Source organism: Rattus norvegicus, chromosome 3, assembly GCF_021556685.1.
Source record: "Rattus norvegicus strain SHRSP/BbbUtx chromosome 3, alternate assembly SHRSP_T2T, whole genome shotgun sequence".
NCBI classification, from domain to species: domain Eukaryota; kingdom Metazoa; phylum Chordata; class Mammalia; order Rodentia; family Muridae; genus Rattus; species Rattus norvegicus.
Genome location: NC_141536.1, coordinates 137,494,658 through 137,502,246, shown reverse-complemented (window position 1 = coordinate 137,502,246; position 7,589 = coordinate 137,494,658).

Genomic DNA, 7,589 nt, shown 5'->3' with positions numbered 1-7,589 from the left:
GAAGAGAAGTGAGGGGAAGCCATAATCCCAATGGAAAAGAAATAGATAAAATAATGTAAAAGAAAACCTCACCATATAATGACATCCATAAAATCCCTAATCTATACTCAGTTGTTTCTTTCAATGAGGCAGTGTTGCTTGGGTTATTAGGGTACTATTATTATGAAGTAAGCAAATATATCTTAATATTTAAAGTGAATAATCATAAAAGTGAGATATGAGCACAAAAACACAAGGTTTTGATTCCCTACAGACTTGGTGGCTGTGGCACATTGGCTAGCAGCTTAATGGCCAGGTATTACAGTCCAAGTCCAGGTATCCAGTATCCAGGAACCCAAAACAAATATGGTTATGGTAGTATTTTGTTTGAGATAGCACCTGAATAAGGGGGGGTGGGGTGGTATCAATGTCAACTATCAGAACCTACTTGATCTTATATGATGTTCTAGGCTCTAGTGTCACATTGAGAACAGAGAATGTATGGATCCATAGGATCATACATTGTGATCCTAGACATCTCAGTAGGTTCTAATAACAATATAAATAGGAATGCTCTTCACCTTTCTCTGGATTATGCTATCATGTCTTAGATTGTGTGTAGTATTTTACTTATCGGTGACAGGGTCAAACTTTCCATATATGCTCAATGTATGTGCCTAAACCTATCCTGCATGGAAATAGAATATTGAGGAAACTTCAGCTATGGGTTTCCTGGGTCACTGATAATCTGGAGTTCATAATCTTGACTAAGTAATTTGAGTACATGTAGGTGAGTCATTTCTTTTCATTTTAACTACAAAGCATTTTGATTCCTTTACATCAGTCTCATTGTTAAAATAGCAGTTGAGGTTTGAGGGTGACAGACATGGTTTCTCCTTACAGAAGACCTTGCCTGGAACCACTGCATGTGACAATGAATTCTCTGCCTGATTCAACTGTTTGTCACCTATGAGTGTTTGATAATACAGAGAAAACAGGGTTTGTCATGATATGCTCATTCACTCAGGAACACTCAGTAATCTCAGTACTCTTCAACAACATATAGAATCTTGGATTGGTGTAATTCAAATGGAGGCTTTTAACTGAGAAAGAAATGATCAGAGTATGAATAATGCAGTAGAAATTTAGAAAGTAAGGGGAAATGGGCAAATAGAAGAACTTCAGTTTTGAAAGCCTGCCAGCATTAGATTACTTTATTAAGTTCTTCATGCTAGGTAACTAAGATCCACTCTCCAGGGCATGAGTATATCACCGAGTGATAAAGCACTTCAGGAAGCCATCCAAGTCCACAGAGCAGAATTTGGTAGATACTCACTTAGATTCAGTCAAAGCTGGAGCATCTGAAGAAGATGTGGTTCATTCAGAAAACAGTATAGACACCTCTCTCTCTCTCTCTCTCTCTTTCTCTTTCTCTCTCTGCAAAATAAAGAGCTAGGGAATAAGTGGTTGTAAGAACTAAAATCAAATTTCCAACTAAATATGTCAGACATGGCTTAAGGACTGATGCAGTGAAGACACACATCCAAAACTTCTATTAAAACTCAGCTAGAAGTGCAGACATCCTGAGATCACAGGACAGATTGTTACTTCTGCACATCTCTGCCCACATTCCCGGTCCAAGTGGAAAGTGCAAAGTGCCTCTGGACACAGGAATATAAGAACAGTCAGCTGCTGTTACCTGCAATTCTGGTCTGCGCCCAGGAAAGATGCTCAGAAGTATGGACATTCCTGAGAAGTCAGAGGAGACTACCCTCTGCCCACAGTCCAGACCCAAAAGGGAGTCACCTAGTGCTAACTGTGCCCCCTGGGTGAAAGGACCTAGGAGCAATCATGGCAGGCTGCTTTGATCCCTGTCTAAGCCTAGAGCTGGAAGACAATCACCAGGTGTGCCTACACACCTGAAATCAGAGCACCTGTTCTGAGAAAAGGTTGAAAGAAAACAGGAAAACAGTTCTACAGGAGTGCTGACATGGAGACCTAAAGGGGGGATCAAGTCACTCTCAGAAATATCAAGACAAGCAAACACCAGAGACAACCCAATGGCTAGAGGAACTTAAGCAGCAGCAACCAGGAAAATACAGGGTATCTGAACACACTGGAAAAGCAAGATATACATTTAGATATAAAATCATATTTTATGATATTTATAGAGGACTTTCACAAGGATGTGAAGAAATCCCTTAAAGAAATGCAGAAAAACACAAGGCTACAGAACTCCAAATAGATTGGACCAGAAGAAAAATCCCTCCTGTCACATAATAGTTAAAACATCAAATGCACAAAACAAAGAAAGAATATTAAAAGCAGTAAGGGAAAAACGTCAAGTGACATATAAAGGCAGACCTATAAGAATTACACCAGACTTCTCACCAGAGACTATGAAAGCCAGAAGATGCTGGACTGATATCATACAGACCTTAAGAGAAAACAAATGGCAGCCCAAGCTACTGTTTCCAGCAAATCTCTCAATTAACATAGATGGAGAAACCAAGATATTCCATGACAAATGAAATTTACATAGTATCTTTCTAGAAATCCAACCCTGCAAAGGATAATGGATGGAAAACTCCAACACAAGGAGAGAAACTACACCATACAGAAAGCAAGAGAATAATCTCCTTGCAATGAAATGAAAATAGACACACACAAACATAATTCCACCTCTAACAATTAAAATAACAGGAAGTGACAATCACTATTCCTTAATATATTTCAACATCAATGGACTAATTCTCCTATAAAAAGACATAGAATAAAACGATAGTTATTTAAAGAGGACCCAGCATTTTGCTGCATTCAGGAAACATACCTCAGAGACAAAGAAAGACACTACGTCAGAGTAAATGGCTGGAAAACAACTTTCCAAGCAAATGCCCCGAAGAAACAAGCTGAAGTCACAATTCTAATATTGAATAAAATCGACTTTCAACCAAAAGTTATTCAAAAAGATAAGGAAAGACACTTCTTATTCATCAAAGGAAAAATCCACCAAGATGAACTCTCAATCCTAAATATCTATGCTCCAAATGCAAGGGCACCAACATTCATAAAAGAAATCTTACTAAAGCTCAAAGCACACATTGCACCTCACACAATAATAGTAGGAGATTTCAACACCCCATTCTCATCAATGTACAGATCATGGAAAGAGAAATAAACAGAGACATCAAGAAACTAACCGAAATTATGAACCAAATGGATTTAATAGATATTTATAGAACATTTCATCCTAAAAGAAGGATATAACTTCTCAGCACCTCATGGTACCTTCTCCAAAATTGATCACATAATCGGTCACACAATAGGACTCAACAGATACAGGAAAATAGAAATAGTCCCATGCCTTCTATCAGATCACCAAGAACTAAGACTTGTCTTCAATAATAACAAAAGCGACAAAAAGTCCATATATACATGGAAATTGAACAATGCTCTACTCAATGATAACTTGGTCAAGGAAGAAATAAAGAAAGAAACTAAAGACTTCTTAGAATTTAATGAAAAAGAAGATACAACATACCGAAACTAATGGGATGCAATGAAAGCAGTGTTAAGAGGAAAACTTATAGCTCTAAGTGCCTGCAAAAAGGAACAGGAGAGAGCATATGTCAGCAGCTTGACAGCACACCTAAAAGCTCTAGAACAAAAAGAAATAAATAAACACAAGAGGAGTAGAAGGCAGGAAATAATCAAACTCAGGGCTTAAATCAACCAAGTAGAAACGGAAAGGTCTATACAAAGAGTCAACAAAACAAGGAGCTGGTTCTTTGAGAAAATCAACAAAATAGATAAACTCTTAGTCAGACTAACCAGAGATCACAGAGAGTGTATCCAAATTACCAAAATCAAAAATGAAAAAGGAGACAAAACAGCCGACTCTGAGGACATTAAGAAAATTAACAGATAATACTATAAAAGAATATATTCAAAAAACTGGATAATCTGGAGGGCATGAAAACTTTCTGGAGAGATACCAGGTACCAAAATTAAATCAGGAACAAATAAACCATCTAAACATCTCCATAACAACTAAAGAAATAGAAGCAGTTTTTAAAAGTTTCCCAACCAAAAAGAGCCCAGGATCAGATGGGTTTAGTACAGAATTCTATCAGAAGTTCATGGAGGCCTTCATACCATTACTGTCTAAACTATTCCATAAAATAGAAACAGTTGGGACACTACCAAAATCCTTCTATGAAGCCACAATTACTCTTATACCAAAACTGCACAAAGACCCAATAAAGAAAGAGAACTTCAGATCAATTTCATTTATGAATACTGATGCAAAAATAGTCAATAAAATTCTTGCAATCAGAATCCAAGAACACATCAAAACAATCATCCTTTATGATCAAGTAGGCTTTATCCCAGGGATAGAGGGATGGTTTAATATACAGAATTCCAGCAACATAACCCACAATATAAACAAACTCAGAGATAAGAACCACATGATCATTTCATTAGATGCTGAGAAAGCATTTGACAAAATTCAACACTGCTTCATAATAAAATTCCTGGAAAGATCAGGAAATCAAGGCCCTTATCTAAACATAGTAAAAGCAATATACAGCAAACCAGTAGCTAACATCAAACAAAATGGAGAGAAACTTGAAGCACTCCCACTAAAATCATGGACTAACAAGGCTGCCCACTCGTTCCTTACTTATTCAATATAGTACTCAAAGTCCTAACCAGAGCAATCAGACAGTGAAAGGAGGACAAAGGGATACAAACTGGAAGGGACAAAATCAAAATATCACTATTTGCAGATGATATGATTGTATACTTAATTGACCCCAAACGTTCTACCAGAGAACTACTTTACCTGATAAACAATTTCAGCAAAGTGTCAGGGTTTAAAATTAACTCAAAACAAATCAATAGCCTTCCTCTACTCAAAGGATAAACAATGAGAAAGAAATTAGGGAAATGACAACTTTCACAATATAAAATATCTTGGTATGACTTTAACCAAGCAAGTGAAAGACCTGTATGACAAGAACTTCAAGTCTCTGAAGAAAGAAATTGAGGAAGATCTCAGAAGATGAAAAAAGCTCCCATGCTTATGGATTGGCAGGATTACTATAGTAAAGATGGCCATTTTGCCAAAAGCCACACATAGATTCAATGCAATCCCCATCAAAATTCCTACTTAATTCTTTATGGAGATAGAAAGAGCAATTTCCAAATTCATTTGCAATAACAAAAGACCCAGGGTACTGAAAATAATACTCAACAATAAAAGAACTTCTGGGGGAATCACCATCCCTGACTTCAAGTAGTATTACAGAGCAATAGTTATAAAAACTGTAGGGTATTGGTACAGAGAGAGGCAGATAATTCAGGGGAACAGTTTCGAAGACCCAGAAATGAACCCACACACTTATGGTCACTTGACATTGAACAAAGGAGCTAAAACCATCAATGGAAGAAAGATAGCATTTTCACCAAATGGTTTTGTTTCAACTAGAGGTCAGCATGTAGAAGAATGCAAATCGATACATTCTTATCACCCTGTACAAAGCTTAAGCCCAAGTGGATCAAGAACCTCCACACCAAACCAGATACACTTAAACTAATAGAAGAAAAAGTGGGGAAGAATCAAGAACACATGGGCACAGGAGAAAATTTCCTGAAAAAAACACCAATGGCTTATGCTCTAAGATCAAGGATAGACAAATGGGACCTCATAAAACTGCAAAGCTTTGGTAAGGCAAAAGACATTGTCATTAGGACCAAACAGCAACAATGAAAATTGCACATTTCTCTACCTTAAGACCCAGCTATACCTCTCCTGGGTATGTACCCAAAAGATGCTCCAACATACAACAAAGACACATGCTCCACTATGTTCATAGCAGCCTTATTTATAATAGCCAGAAGCTGGAAACAACCCCGATGCCCTTCAGAAGAGAAAATGGATTCAAAAATGTGGTACATCTACACAATGGAGTACTACTCATCTATCAAAAACAATGATTTCATGAAATTCATAGGCAAATGGAATGAACTAGAAAATATCATCCTTAGTGAGGTAACTTAATCACAGAAAACCACACTTGGTATGCATTCTAAGTGGATATTAGCCCAAAAGCTTGAATTACCCAAGATGCAATCCACAGATGACAGGAATCTGAAGAAGGATGACTAAAATGTGGATGCTCCCATTCCTTCTTGAAAGGAAAAAATATCCATAGGACGAGATATAGAAGCAAAGTTTAGAGCAGTAAGTGAAGGAATGGCCACTCAGAGCCTGCCCCTCAAGTGGCATACACACACACACACACACACACACACACACACACACACACACACACATACGAAGAGAGAGAGAGAAGACAGAGAGAGAAGAGAGAGAGAGAGAGAGAGAAGAGAGAGAGAGAAGAGAGAGAGAGAGAGAGAGAGAGAGAGAGAGAGAGAGAGAGAGAGAGAGAGAGAGAGAGAGAGAGAGTCACCAAAACTAGATAAGATTGGTGAAGCTAAAAGATGCATGGTGAAAGGGACCAAATATAGATCTCTCCTGAGAGATGCATCCAGAACATCCAATACAGAGGTCAATGCTAGCAGCAAATCACTGAACTGAGAACAGGATCTTGTTTAGGGGAATTAGAGGAAGGAGTAAAAGAAGTGAAATGGCTTGCAACCCCATGAGAACAATAATGCCAACCATCCAAAGCTTCCAGGAACTGAATCACTATGGAAAGATTATACATGGACTGACCTTGGACTCCAACTGCATATGTAGCAGAGACTAGCTTTGTTAGGGCACCAGTGGAAAGGGAAACCATTTGTCCTTCCATGGGTGGACCCCCAGTGCAGAGGAATGTCACGGGGATGGTAAGGGAGGTGGATGGGGGAGAGTTTGGGGATGGAGGTTTATGGACAGGAAATTGGGAAAGGGAATACCATTTGAAATGTAAGTAAAGTCATATATCTAATAAAAAACATTAAAAAAAACTCAGCTAGATCCTACAGATTTTGTTGATCTGCAATCACAACACATATCAATTTGGGTTTTTAGACAAAGTCTTTGACCTTACATATCAAAAATTTTTATAAGGCATTAGATCTACAGCAAGAGACCTGTATGTCAGTGACATTTCTGTTTAGTTAAAAACTAACATTGGGGATTGGGTGATATTGCAGGGCCACCTTGCAATTAGCATGTTTTGAAAAACACTCAGGATTTAATACAAAGTTTGACGTTGCCAAGTAACTTGAAGCTACCTTTTCAAGTCCAGCAAGCAACAACAACAAAGTATCTTATGTAAGACTTTATGCATCTTGACCCTCACTTCAACCTACTGAGTATGTTGAATGCACATAGAAAGAACTCTAAGGGTTATTTATATGAATAAACTCTCCATGACAAGGTGTGGGTATTATTAAAGAAACACACCCTTTTTCAGGACAAAAACATATTCACCTCTTTGAAAAAACATGTCTCACATGTGCTTCTTTTCACACTTTCCCAAACAGAACCACACACACCATCCCATATATCTATCTATGTACATATAAGTTAATACACATCATTCATGTGCTCATAGGATGCTTATATGTTCAGCAATATCTTCCCCTATGTATAT